Here is a 13,192-nt window from a genome sequence, read left to right as displayed (position 1 = left end):
AGAAAAAATGTTGGTGGGTAGAATTTGCATAAATGGCAATTTACACTGTAACCAGATTCACAGCTCACATTGTCTTTTATTTTCAACAATCTTCTCAAACACTGGCCATCTTTCTGGCACAGATGTCTCTTATATAACTTAATCCCCACACAAGAAAATCACACAGTTCGAGACATCAACACTAAAATGATTCCTTCTGCCTGAGCAATAGCGTCATCCCAAATAGACAGGGGTGTCAATATTGCCTATGCCATGAATGCCTTTGATGTATTTTCCTGAAAACAAGTGCATCCCAGAGATAAGAGACACTATGAGGTATGATACTGAGAGCTTATAGTCTAGGAAAGCTCCACTGCTGTAGCTATCTCAAGCACACATCTGTGACCTTGTAAACAAGAAAGTCCAGCACCCTCTCTGTTTAGCCCAGATCCAAAAATATGCCATATTTTCAATGAAACCCCCTAAAAACCAGAAAAGGGCTATAAAATAACATTGTATAAAAGTGAAATCTGTAATTTTATGCATTAATTAAAAGATGCTGGCACTAGAATAAAGCTTACTGTAGATCACTGTAAATCATTAAACAACTGGTTTAGTAGTCCATGAAGACCTGAAACAGCCTTCTACAGCAAAGCAATAAAAATGATGTAATCTACTGTTAACTAGTCTCAATTTAATTATCAAGCAGGGATTCCAGGCATCTTCCCATTTTGCAGCCTTCAGCTGCTTTCTTGTTATTTATGGCATACCTCGAAAGACTGTAAAGCATTATTGTGCATATTATATTACTTATCATCAGGTGCTTGAAAATGTGCTTTTGCACTTCTAACTCGATCTCTACTTACTTATTAATAGCTAATATTTATTGGGTGCCTGCTTTGTGCTAAATAATGTTAAAGCATTATTTAATGTAAGTTCTCAAAATAACCCTGTGAGGTAGGTATGATTACTACCTACGTTAAATATCTCTAGAAATTGAGGTTACAAGGTGAAGAATCTTGCCAGAAGTCTCATACTATAATAACTGGCAGAGTCAGGATATGAACCCAACTCTCTCTGGCTCCAAAGCCCACACTCAAACATAATCAGATGATAATGTCTCCCAAAAGACCAAGTGGGTTGGCTGGTTAAACCTTATACATTGTTTGCAAAACATTCTGGAGACTCTCTACTTTCCATTTAAAGTTTATGTATGCCAGTCAACTACATTTAGAAGCCATACAAACCAACTAAATTAACAGATGTAACTCTATTTCCTATAGTTATTTAGATCATAATTTCCCAACCTCAGCACTGTTGACATTTTGTTGTGGAGGTTTACTGTCGTGTGCATTGTAGGATGTTTAACAGCATCTCTCATCTCTGGAGATCCCAGGTTTCCAGATGCCAATAGCAAACATACCTCCTCTAAGTTGTGACAAATAAAAATGTTTCCAGACACTGTCAATGTCCCCTGTAGGTCAAAGTCATCCCCAATTGAAAACTGCTGATTTATATCCTGGCAAGGTTTATATAAGCATCAAAAAAGAATACAACTAAGAGCTAATCATCTGGATTCGTCAGTCCCACAAAACTTTTTCCTGAAACATCCTAATAATTTAAGGAGAGTAGTTTAGAATAGGTTTTTCCTGTTCCTTCTTTACTTTGTAATTTGTTTCTGGCTGTATTATATTGTTTTGAAGCTTGTAATTTCAATTCGAGAAATACAGATTAAACCTTGAGAGTGAAGGATATTGCCTTACTTTAAATAAGCATGATTCTAAGTAGCCATAAGTTGTAATAAATGAATGAGAAGAGTATCCTGTGATACACTGTTATCATTTCAAAGACTATTTTTAGTATGAAATATAAAGTTCATTTTAGTTTTAACAAGATAAAGAACATCTTATACAGTAATTACATGTTGGTTTTTCAAAATGTCGTTTTTATTTTTAAAAGAATAATTATGTTATTTACCTTCTTGTCTGTCTTTAAAAAGTATGATGACATCATTGAATATTAAGGCAAATTGATTTTTAAGAAATATTTTTCAATTATTCCTCTGTAAAATATAAATGTAAACAGGCTATATTATTATTATTATTATTACTATTATTATTACAGTGCCCACTAGCACCATTATGATTATGATCTTTTAATTTTCCTCAGAACATTTATGTTTAAGAGCATAAAGTTGAAGAGCAAGTTTAAGAGCAATGGCAAATAGCCAGAGTTACTGTGAAAGCTGATCATTAGAAAATTATTCATAGGTCTGATATCTTTTTTAAAGATTTTGTTTATTTATTCATGAGATACATACAGAGGAGAGATGCAGAAACACAGGCAGAGGGAGAAGTAGGCTCCATGCAGGGAGCCCAACATGGGACTAGATCCCGGGTCTCTAGAATCACAGCCTGGGCTGAAGGCGGCGCTAAACCCAGGCTGCCCCAATGGTTTTTAAAACCAACAGAATCAAAAAAAAATAAAAAATAAATAAAATAAAATAAAATAAAACCAACAGAATCATATTTACATAGAATACATTTTTTCACATCTAAATATTTCCTTTAAATTTCTTAACGAGTTTGATGAAAATAAAGGAAGATAAATTTGAAACAGCAATTATGTACCAACCACAGGATTGCTACGAAAATTAAATTCAGTAACATGGGAACGCTGAATTTGATATTCAAAGGCCTGGATGGGATTAATAGTTATAACTACCATTTCTACACTGTTCATTGTGGGTCTGGAACTTTGCTTATATTTGTACAATTAATTCATTGTGATTATACAATGCGCCTTACAGTGTTACAACCTGTTTCTCCTGGAGCCCAACGTGGGGCTTGAACTTACAATCCTGACATCAAGACCTGAGCTAACACCAAGAGTTGGACACTTAACTGACTTAACAACCAGGTGCCCCCCCGTTCATCATTTTAAAATGAGGAAAGCAGAGGCAGAGCAATGTTAAATATCTCACCCTAGGTTACATAGCTAGTAAGCCACAAAGATGGGATTGTGGCTTACAATTCAGGCAATCTTGTGTAGGGGTCTGCCCTCCCAATCATACCACAACTTACTGGAAACCACAGTGAAACAATTCCATGGTGTTTAGCAATACCATAGATTAAGGTTACCTAATGTAATGAAAGAGGGTAAGTTTGATTTCCAAGCAAATGAGATGTGTGCATTTATTTATTTATTTTTCCCATTTCCTCGTTATATGACAGTGGAAGGAAAAAAAACCAACTCCGTTTTCACAATAGGAAACTAAGAACAAATATTGCCTTGCACAATTGTTATAAGGATTAAATAACACCAATGCTTGGCATGATGCCCACTGTACTCAAGAAAGGGTAGTCGTTGGAGCAAGGATGAGCCTGAACCAAGACTTATGCTTGGTTCCTTCCCCTTCTGATTCAAGGTACATATAACTCAAACAAGCTGAGAACTGGTAAATTCTAGATTTTTTTTTGTCTTCCTCTGCGAATTTAAAGGAAATGAAAGCAAGACTATGGCATAATGTTTTTTAGAACTATGTTTTAACTGAGATAAATACCAAGAAGATACTGTCTTTTACAAATAGTTGAAAATTCCAAAAAAAATTTTGATTTTATTTTCTTGGGTTATACAAGCAATCACGAACTAAAAAATATTTCTTTTGATGCTCTTCCCTTATGCCCTCCTAAGCTCCACTTATTAATGAAAATAATAACTAAATGATGTTTCAGGACTATCATTAACATTTCTCTGAATTTTTAAAATAACACATATTTATAAACTGTGGGATGTTCCTGCATTGTAGTAATACACCATCAGCATATCCAAACTCCAAACCAACAAACTAGCTTTAGCATATCATATATATATATATATATATATATATATATATATATATAAAGATAGTCTTCACTATTTTATAAAGTTAGTTTATACTCTATTTAAATAACATAACAAAGAGTATATGGAAGAATCGTCGAATGCATCTCTCTCTTCACCCCATTAGGACAGAGAGCCTGGAAGAAGATGGTTACAAATAAGTACAAAATTTTTCAAGATTTTAGTGCTATCTCATATTTTCTACCTGTATTTTTACCTATGCTTTACTGGCATTTATTTTAGTTTCTTATCTAAAATGCTCTGAAAATTCCACAAAAGAAAATATAAGACTATATAAAATCTCTAATATGTTTTGAACAAAAATGAGAACGTTAGAATTATTAAAACCCTTCAGTCACACAAGTACTACATATTTTGTGCTGGTTGAACAAAGTTTTCACTTTAGTGTCTGTTACCATGTCCATCACAGACTACGAAATGAAGGCAGAGGCCTGTGTCTCCCTATGGAAGTAAACTGAAGAACTGGGCAAGTACTTTGGGTTCTTCAAATATCACCCTCTCTCCCAAATAATCTCAGTATGTCCTTCAACAAATCAATATTGCAGGATTTGGTTTTTCTCTGGGTACAACCCATGGCCCAAATACTGCCATGTGATAACAGAGATCTAGGTGGTGCGATGAAAATATCCAGATTATACATTTTTGTCAAGCAGAGTATAAATGACTAGGGAAAGCTTTTCTCTTAAAAGAAGCAGTTATGTGGAAAGTATTCTATCCACAATCTTCTAAGAAACCCTGAAGGATCTGTCCGGAGTGCTGAAAAGGTCCCCGCTGGAGAAGGCTGAAGACTGGAATGTGTATCAACCTGATTAGTTCAGGAAGCAGTATTTTCAATTCCCAAACCAAACATCCTTTTAAACAGAAATTTAAATCTATAAAGGACAGAAGTCATTACAACTGATTCTTAAATGTGTAATTCATAGACACAAAAGAGAAATTAAAGAAGAAAATTCCTTGTGCTCTATGACGGTAATGAGGGGCACAAAGCACACCCAGCAAGAGGTAGCATACCCGAACATGCCAAAACTCAAAAGAATGTCTAGAATGTTGTATAACTAAGAGGATTCTACAGAAAACCTTGGCTTAGCCCCACTGGGGGAAGAGGCTGAACATAGTAAAAGGCAATGTTAACTTGGCTGTCTCAAATGGCCAGAAGCCAATGTTAAGAATACAGATTAGCTCTGGCCCAGCCTCAAGGGACTCAGAACAATAAAACAATACGTAGGGAATGAAGAAAGAGGTGGAAAGGAGATGCTGCCTTCCTACCGGCCTGAGTCCATTTCTAAGCGGGAAGTAAAGTGTTGGAGAATCTATCTGCCTGGTTACTCAAGCTTACAGTTCAGCTGAGGCAGCACCAGGATTATGCCTAAATAAGCAAAAGTGCTTGTTAACCTCTCCTCAATTTCCCTTTCCCACAGCACCCGCTCCGCAGGGAAATGAGGGCAGTAGGAAATTCCAGCACCGATCCCAAGAGTCTTCCAGGCAGACTCTTCCCTTTGCGAGGTCCCAAGTCGGGGTTAGGTTCTGGTCACTGGCTAGTTCATGGACCTGACTGGGGTTCTTTCCACAAGCGGCTGTACCCTGAGATCCCTCCTCGGCACACCGCTCATGCTGCCGCTCCTGGGTAACTAGCAGGCTGTGTTTTGGAAGGGAAAGATGCATCCACAGAAGAGGAAAGAGCCGGAGGACGCAGACCGGGGTTCAGGAATAAGCACACTAGCCTGAGTGAAAGAGCTGTGCTTTCAGCACCACCCGCTGTCCCCCCTCTTCCTGCAGCAGGCACCACAGTCGCTGCATCTTACCGATCTAATGGGAAGCGATTCTCCTTCCTTCCCTCTCCACCTTTGCTTCTCTCAATTCCGAGCCCTGGGGTGGTTTGGGGCAGCACAATCTGCATTCTAAGCACGCGCACCTGGCCTTAGGGAGCGGGAACTCGGATCCGAAGGCATGCAGAATCCCTTTCTCAATTCTTGCCGCCATTCCCTCCTTCACCTCATTGCTCTCGCCTTTTCTCCCAACAGGTTTAACTAAGGCCATCAGCAAACGGAGGGGACTTCAACCCCGAGGTCTGGCCAGCCTTGCTCCACGCTCGTCCCACTCCCAAACCAACTGTGAGCTATCCAGCAAGCTGATAGCTCCTACATCCTTCCCGGGCACAGGGACACTTGGGCACACAGACCCTTAGCAAGCTTACCCCCCTGTTGGCCGCGCAGCTGGCAGTGAGACGTAGTCTAGCTAGCCCCCCATAAAGTTGGGCTGTGCTGATCAGCGGGGCAGAGCCGGCCTCTCCATTCCCAGGCTCCCCACCAAGAAGATCTTAAGCTCATCTCCTGCGCTCAGTGCGCACAGAACAGCAGAGCTGAGGGCGGCGTGTGCAGCAATCTCCCTGCTACTGAGGAAGGGGGGAAGGGGGGGAAGGGGAGCTCGCGGAGGAGGGAGGGGTGGTAGTTTGTATTTATAGAGAACAGAGTTCTCAGCGCAACTTTTTGGTGCCACCAAGTGGCACAGTGAGTTCCTTTAGGAACACAGACTTCGGGTCGAATCTGGATGGGTGAACCAGCTCTGAAGCCAGATGCTCACATGATAAGGGGATCTGGGGCACCCCTACGACTTGAGTTTTCCCATATGCACCTTCATACCTCAGTACCTGGGATGCAATCCCTGAGGTCTAGGAATGTGCCTGCATGGAGGGGAAAAAAAGTACCAGTGCCCTCCTCGGACAAGTGGCAGAGGTGTCAAGGACAATGGGCAGATGCCTAGGAGTCTAGGAACCCTTGTCTCAGGAAGAATATCCATTCTCCTCTCCCTCCTAACCCCTCTGTCCAGATCACAGTATTCTCAGATCTCATTCTAAAACCATCCTGCCATCTGGAGTGCCCAACCTTTAAAGTAAAATGCCATTCATTTTCCTTGTATTACAATCAATTCCAGATTATTTCCCAAACCCTCAGATTCAAAGAATCTCACAGCTTGCCACCAAACCACATCCTTTAATTGCTACCTTAAAAAAGCAAGTGACTTTAGGCTCTGTGGATCTGAATCGCTCCAAACAGTACTCAGAACTCTAGGTTCCCTTGGTTAGAGTCTAAGTGTCTGTTTGTCCTTCTCATCTATTTCCACAGACCTCTCAGCATGCATTACACCAAGTGCACAGCCAGGAGCTTGCAAATGTCTTTGGTACTTTGAGGGAGAATGCCCTGAAGCTTCATTTACCTGGATTTTCTAGGTGCTCTTTCTTCCTTGTATGCAGATCCAAAAACCCATATGATCATCGACAGACACTACTCTATGGAACTTTAGTGTCCTCAAACAAAGAAGAATGTCTACATTTTGCAGAAATGGAGAAACTGAGTACACGAAGGGATTTTTTTCAAGGTCACACATTTTCCTCAAGACCAACCCAGGAACTACCCAGGATAGGACTGAATTAACACAGTGCTATGTCAAACCTGACTTCCAGGCTTCCACTCCTTCTATCGCCCCGTTCACTCATTCTCAACTCCCTTTCCTCCCCCAACCCCACCCATCCCTCCCTCTGACCCCATCCTTTGCCGAAGTTCCATAAAGAAATCTAGTGTAAGGATGTTTCCTTATCCCCACTGGCAGTACACGAACCTGAGCTTACAGGTCCGGAGTTACATGGGTACCCCTTAAAAATGGCCCCCTGTTCTAGAAAACCTCTCCCTCCTGTAGTGCAGTCATGGAAGTGTCATTTTAGAAATGGAACATTGGCATTCACACCCAACCAGGTCCCTCTCTTGCTGCCTCCTTTCAAGGTAAAGCATTAGCAAATGCTCTTATTAGCCCTCAAACACCCAAGGGTCTCAAGGATAGATAAGCCCCCCCCCCAACACACACACACACACTCCCTTGTTATGCACCCTTTTGTGCACATGTATCGGTATGCGAGAGAGAGAGAGAGAGAGAGAGAGAGAGAGAGAGAGAGAGAGAGAGAGAGAAATCCAAACGCCTCCTTTGGCTCAGATCTCTATTTTCTCCTCTGATTTTTTTTAGTTCGTTTTCTATGGAAACGAGCCCACTTAAGTCCCTCACTTATGCAAATAAAAGCAAAATGATCTTCATAAACCTCTCACTGGAGCGACGCCGCGGCAGTCTGGGCTCCCGACTAGAAATTCGTGTCTGATTCACACAGCACACGTCCTTGCGGGCTGACTTCTCCAAACTTGCAGGACCTCGTGGCGTCCCTGGCCCCACCGGGGCTCCACCTGCCGCCGCTGCCCTCCCGGGGCCCGTCGCCCGCGCTCCCGCCCTCGCCTGCGGGCCGGGCTGTCTGCGCCCGCGCTGGGGGAGGGGCTCCGGCGGCCCCGGCGGCTCCGGCATCGGCGGGGACTCCCGGCTGGAAGAAAGCAGACCGCGCTGTGCTTACCGGTGCGCGCCCGAGCCCGGCAGTCGTCGCGGGCTTCCTGCGCTCGGGTGCCGGCCTCGGCCGCGGCGGGAGCTGGAGCGCGAGCGGCGGCGGCGGGAGCGGGGGCGGGGGCGGGGGCGGGGGCGGGGGGCGGAGCGGCCCCGGGGCCCGCGGCGGTGGCGGTGGCGGCGGCGGCGGCGGCGGCGCTGTCTCTCGGCGAGCTCCGGGGGCACGTGCCGCGCTCGGGCAGACGCCGCTGGCAGCGCCGCGCAGGGCCGCTTCCTACTCCTGCGGCGCGGCGGGGGCGGGCGGGGCGGGGCGGGGGCGCGACCCCGGCCCCGGCTCGGTGGGTGCGGAGGCTCGTGGCGCCGCGGAGCCTGGGGTGCGGGCGGGAGTTGCCCTGGGCTCCCTGTGCAGGTCCCCGCTTCGCCCCGGGAGCCGCGGGAGGGGGAGAGCGGCGCGTGGAGGCGCGGAGGCGTGGGTGCCGTGGGCGCCGTGGGTGCCGTGGGTGCCGTGGGCGCCGTGGGTGCCGGGGGTGCCGTGGGCGCCGTGGGTGCCGTGGGTGCCGTGGGCGCCGTGGGTGCCGGGGGTGCCGTGGGCGCCGTGGGTGCCGGGGGTGCCGTGGGCGCCGTGGGTGCCGCGCAGCTGGCGGAGCCGCTCCGCGATGAGCTGCTGTCGGGCCGGGGCGCGTAAAGCCCTGACGGCGCCTGGGAGAAGGGGCGCCGCTGCCCGACGGTGCGGAGAGCCGGGGACCCCAGGACGACCCGGAGGGCGAGTGCTAAGAAAGAACAGTCTTCGATGACGGCAGCGCGCGTTTGCACGTCTCGCAAACGATTCTTTCTATATCCATTAAAATTTCTTTCTCCGTAGTGAATATGTTTTACTTACTCGAATGACTTTCCTCTCCGTCCCCCACCGCCCCCATAACTACCAAGACTGTAAAAAAAAAAAAAAAAAAAAAAAAAAATGCTGAAGTTATCTTTAAATTCCAAAACCAGACCTCATGTCTGCCTCTGAAGACGAGATTGCTATGAATTAATTGCATGGCTTAATTTAAAGAAAAGAAAGACATTGTAGCAATAGGATTATGACTATTCCCATTATATTTCCCTAAGCTGAATTTTAGAAGCCAGGTGCTTGCCGCCGTTGGATGAAAGACTAAGAGCTGAGGATACTCCAGTTGAGGGGGCTGGTCCTGATGATCCCCTACTAATGTGCATTTCCCACCAGACCCTTGAAAACAAAGCAAGTTGTTCTTTGATAGCGTCGGTATTCAACGAGAGAAAAGACATGTTATCCGCCACACCTTGTTGATCTTGACAATGGCATCTCTCTTCTCCCCTCTTTCCTGTGTGCTCTCACGGTGGCATTGTTAATTTCTCCGGCTCTTTGATTGCAGTCCAGGAAGCAAGCTTTGGTACTTTGCAGACAGGCCAGCAAAGCCGTGGTTGATCTTCCTGAGTAAAAAAAAAAGATGAGAAAGATGGTACAGATGAGAAAATACAAAAATAGTGAAAGTTCTGAGGAAAATGAAGGGGAACTAGTGGCTCCCTGATTGTGGAGCTTTGATCAAGTTTGATGTACAGAATGATTTGTTAGCCCAATTGGGGGACTGATGATAAGGACGAGATCATAAATGTAATCATGGCCTGGACCGCTTAGCTTTGAGTGAGCATAGGACCCATTAGGTTTCCTATCCTTCTTGGTCAGTTGGAATTGGCTCAAAGCACATCAGTGAGTGGGCTAAACCTAAGTAAGAGGGGTTCTCACAGTGGCTACTCAGTTAGTTAAACTCTTCAATTTCTTACACATATTTTCTGCCCTGCTATCTGCCAGGGTTTGTGGAGAGGATAGGATAAGACATGTCAGAGCATTGTCAGAAATGATAAGGCACCCTATAAATGGAATACATAGTTTATTAAGACATATCCAAAAAAAAAAAAAAGACATATCCACTTCATATGCTCTAAAAGTTACAATGCAAAGGACATTCCCCATGTTGAACAATAGTGATATTTTCAGCTGAGAAGGAAAACACAATTATATAATCTTGAATTGCTCGGTGACATTTTACAATATAGCTTTACCTCAAAATGGTCAAGTGCTAAATTAGGTTAAATTAAAATTTAAAGGAACAAAGAAACAACGTTTTGAGTCTCCAAAATAACTTTTGATTGTAAAACATTTGAAGGTACGACTTTTGCCTAGGATGAGCTATTAATAATCAATATATTGTAAATCTTATGTAGAATAGTATAAAGGAATGAAAAATTTATTTATACTTATAACTGATTAAGTTTAAAACTCGGAATTTTCATTGATTCCTTTTTTTCTCTCACACATGGCAATTGGTCAGAAAATGACTCTACCTTTGAAATGTATCCAAAATGCTGCCACTTCTAACCATCTTCTGGGAAACAGTGTTGAATCAAACTACTCTCATCTTTTATCAGCAATAGCTTCCAAACTGGTCTTTTTTGCTTCTTCACTTTCTCTGTAGGCTGTATTCAACACGGCAGCCAGAGTGTTTTTTTGTTTTTGTTTTTTTAAAGAAGTTAGCTTAAATCAAAACCCTCTGGTAACTTTCCATTTCACTCAGAGTCAAGACCCAAGTCTTTACCATGACTCTACATAATCTTTCCCTACTCCGTTACCTTTCTGATCTCATTTCCTAGTACTCTTCCCTTTTCTTTGCTCATTCTGCTCCAGCCGCCAGGACTCCCTTGCTATTTCTTAAACATGCCTGACATGCTCCAATCTAATGGTCTTTGCATTAGCTGTTTCTTCTGCTTGGAATACACTGTTCACAGGTAATCATTGGGCTAAATTCTCTCCTTCAAATCTTTCCTCAAATCTTATCCCAAATAAGTATGCCCTAGACTACCCTACTTAATACTACAAACTATTCTCCTTCATGATCTCAGGGTCCCTGATCCCCTTTATTCAGTTTTATTTTCCCTCATAGCTCTTAATACAGTCCAGTATACTATATCATTTACTCATTTGTTATGATGATTGTCTGTCTATTCCCCTCCCTCCCATTAAATGTAAACTCCTCAAGGAAAGGAATCTTTGTTTTATTGATATATTCCAAGCACTCAGAAGAAAATTCTAGCACATAGAAGCAACCTAATATATATGTTTTAATATTTAAATGTATATGTGAATAGAGGTATACATTGTACACACTGTCTTTCATATTCCTAGTTGGTATCACTGATGGTAAGTCATATGAATGTTTGCAGGTCTGCAAGACTACTGAGTGAAAGCACTTGTGCCCAACCTGGACATACTTCCCCACCTCTTACCCTCTTCCGTATTTATATTTGTGCTTCTTAGACTTAGCCAGTTCATGTTCTGTACTCCAAAAGGATTACTGTAATCCTAAATGTTTCATAATTATCTGGTTATCTGAATCCATCAAATATCAGATTATAAGTAGCCTTTTAAAATAATTTCTCAAAGTGAATTTATTTTCATTCCTCTAATGGTAACTCATCAAACATTTTTTTCCTTGCCTGTTACTATAAAAAGAACTGCAATAGAATGAACAAAATACTGGCTGGACTTTAGAAAACCTAATGTTATTAAGTATGTGTATATGAGCATATATGTGTTTATTGATTTGTTCATACTATTTATTTTGTATTTATTAAGCTACCATGCACCAGGCATGGCTAAGTATTGGGGATGAATGGTGAATGAATTAGAATTGGTCTTGGTCTTTAGGAGCTTAAAGTCAAGTAAGGATTGGGTCACACAAACAAATATGTCTTGCAACCTGTGGGAGGGGCAATTTTTCATTAGAATTGAGCAAGGCAAGTTATAAAGAACAGCATGGCATGAAGAAGGACCTGGATATCTTTGCATAGAACATTTTAAAAAGCATAAAAAATAACTCTCTCAGAGATAAAAGATCCATAAAAGTCAACTATGCAAAGAATGTTGCACGTTTGTTTGTGTTTGTGTGGTTTGGAGGAGGGAAGGAATGGTTGATCAGAGGAAGAGAAGAAAGGAAGGGGTTTATAGGGGTAGAGAACAACAGCTGGAACTTCTGAGGCAGGAGAACACTTGCCACGTTTTAGAAACTGAAAAGACATTGGTGTCAATGAAGGCTTAGAAAACCTTCACTATATCTTGGTTTGCTGAACTGCAAGATGGAGGTTGTTATTTTATTAGATTTTATTTAATGAATTTCAACTGCCTATTTTCGAAATGCGAACAAGGCAATTATATATAAAAGTCCTTAGAAATAGAAAATGAAACTGATGCAGAAAGAGGAGGTGACAAAAACTCCAGTAATTTTACTCAGTGTAGGATCTGTGGTCTAACAGAAAATATTTAGTCATGAGTTCACTAGCAGACAAAAAGAAAAGGGCAGATGTCTTACCTAATTATTATTATCTAAGAAAATGAGTTTGTTCTTCAAAAAATTTTGTTAGTAATAATATTACTATATAGACCCTTATATAAATTGTCCGTAAAGACCCAAGGTTTCAACAAGAATTTTACAACAAAGATACAAGCCTTTTTCATATTACATGGCCTTATATAAAATTTTAATCTAGGTTCCAGGCAAAAGATGGAAATTTAACTCAAAGAAGTTGTAACTTATGAGTCTAGTGTTACTTATCTCTCTAGTCTCCAAGCAGGCCAGATTTAGAATATGCCCCTGGGAATTTTTTCATTTGTCTGATACTGGGTACAAAATAATAATAATAATAAAAGAGCTTTATTTCCCAGTACTTGAGAAACTACAAGCATTTCACTCAGTGTTTTCTAGGACAAAGTCCTGTTCAACCAGTGTTCTTGACATACATGTGGCAAACACAGAGGAACTGATCTCCATTCTGTGATCATTGGCCCTGCTTAAATCTGTCATCATAATAGACAAAACACTTTCCTGGAAGCCCAGAGCGAGTAAACAGATCTAATTAGACTTTG

General features: G+C 42.3%; 1 protein-coding gene across 1 annotated transcript in view; it reads right to left on the bottom strand.

Moving 5' to 3' along the window:
- The window catches only part of GRM5 (glutamate metabotropic receptor 5), a 516,157-nt gene extending 509,890 nt beyond the window's left edge, over nucleotides 1-6,267 (bottom strand). The window contains exon 1 of the mRNA XM_038568353.1: nucleotides 6,077-6,267. The gene's annotated coding sequence lies outside the window, so the exon portion shown is untranslated. The remainder of the gene's footprint in view (nucleotides 1-6,076) is intronic.
- Between the last annotated feature and the right edge of the window lie 6,925 nt (nucleotides 6,268-13,192).

The sequence above is a fragment of the Canis lupus genome, chromosome 21 (assembly GCF_011100685.1).
Source record: "Canis lupus familiaris isolate Mischka breed German Shepherd chromosome 21, alternate assembly UU_Cfam_GSD_1.0, whole genome shotgun sequence".
Lineage (NCBI taxonomy): Eukaryota > Metazoa > Chordata > Mammalia > Carnivora > Canidae > Canis > Canis lupus.
Note: the sequence above shows the minus strand (reverse complement) of the source record. Positions and strands in the feature narration are given on the sequence as shown.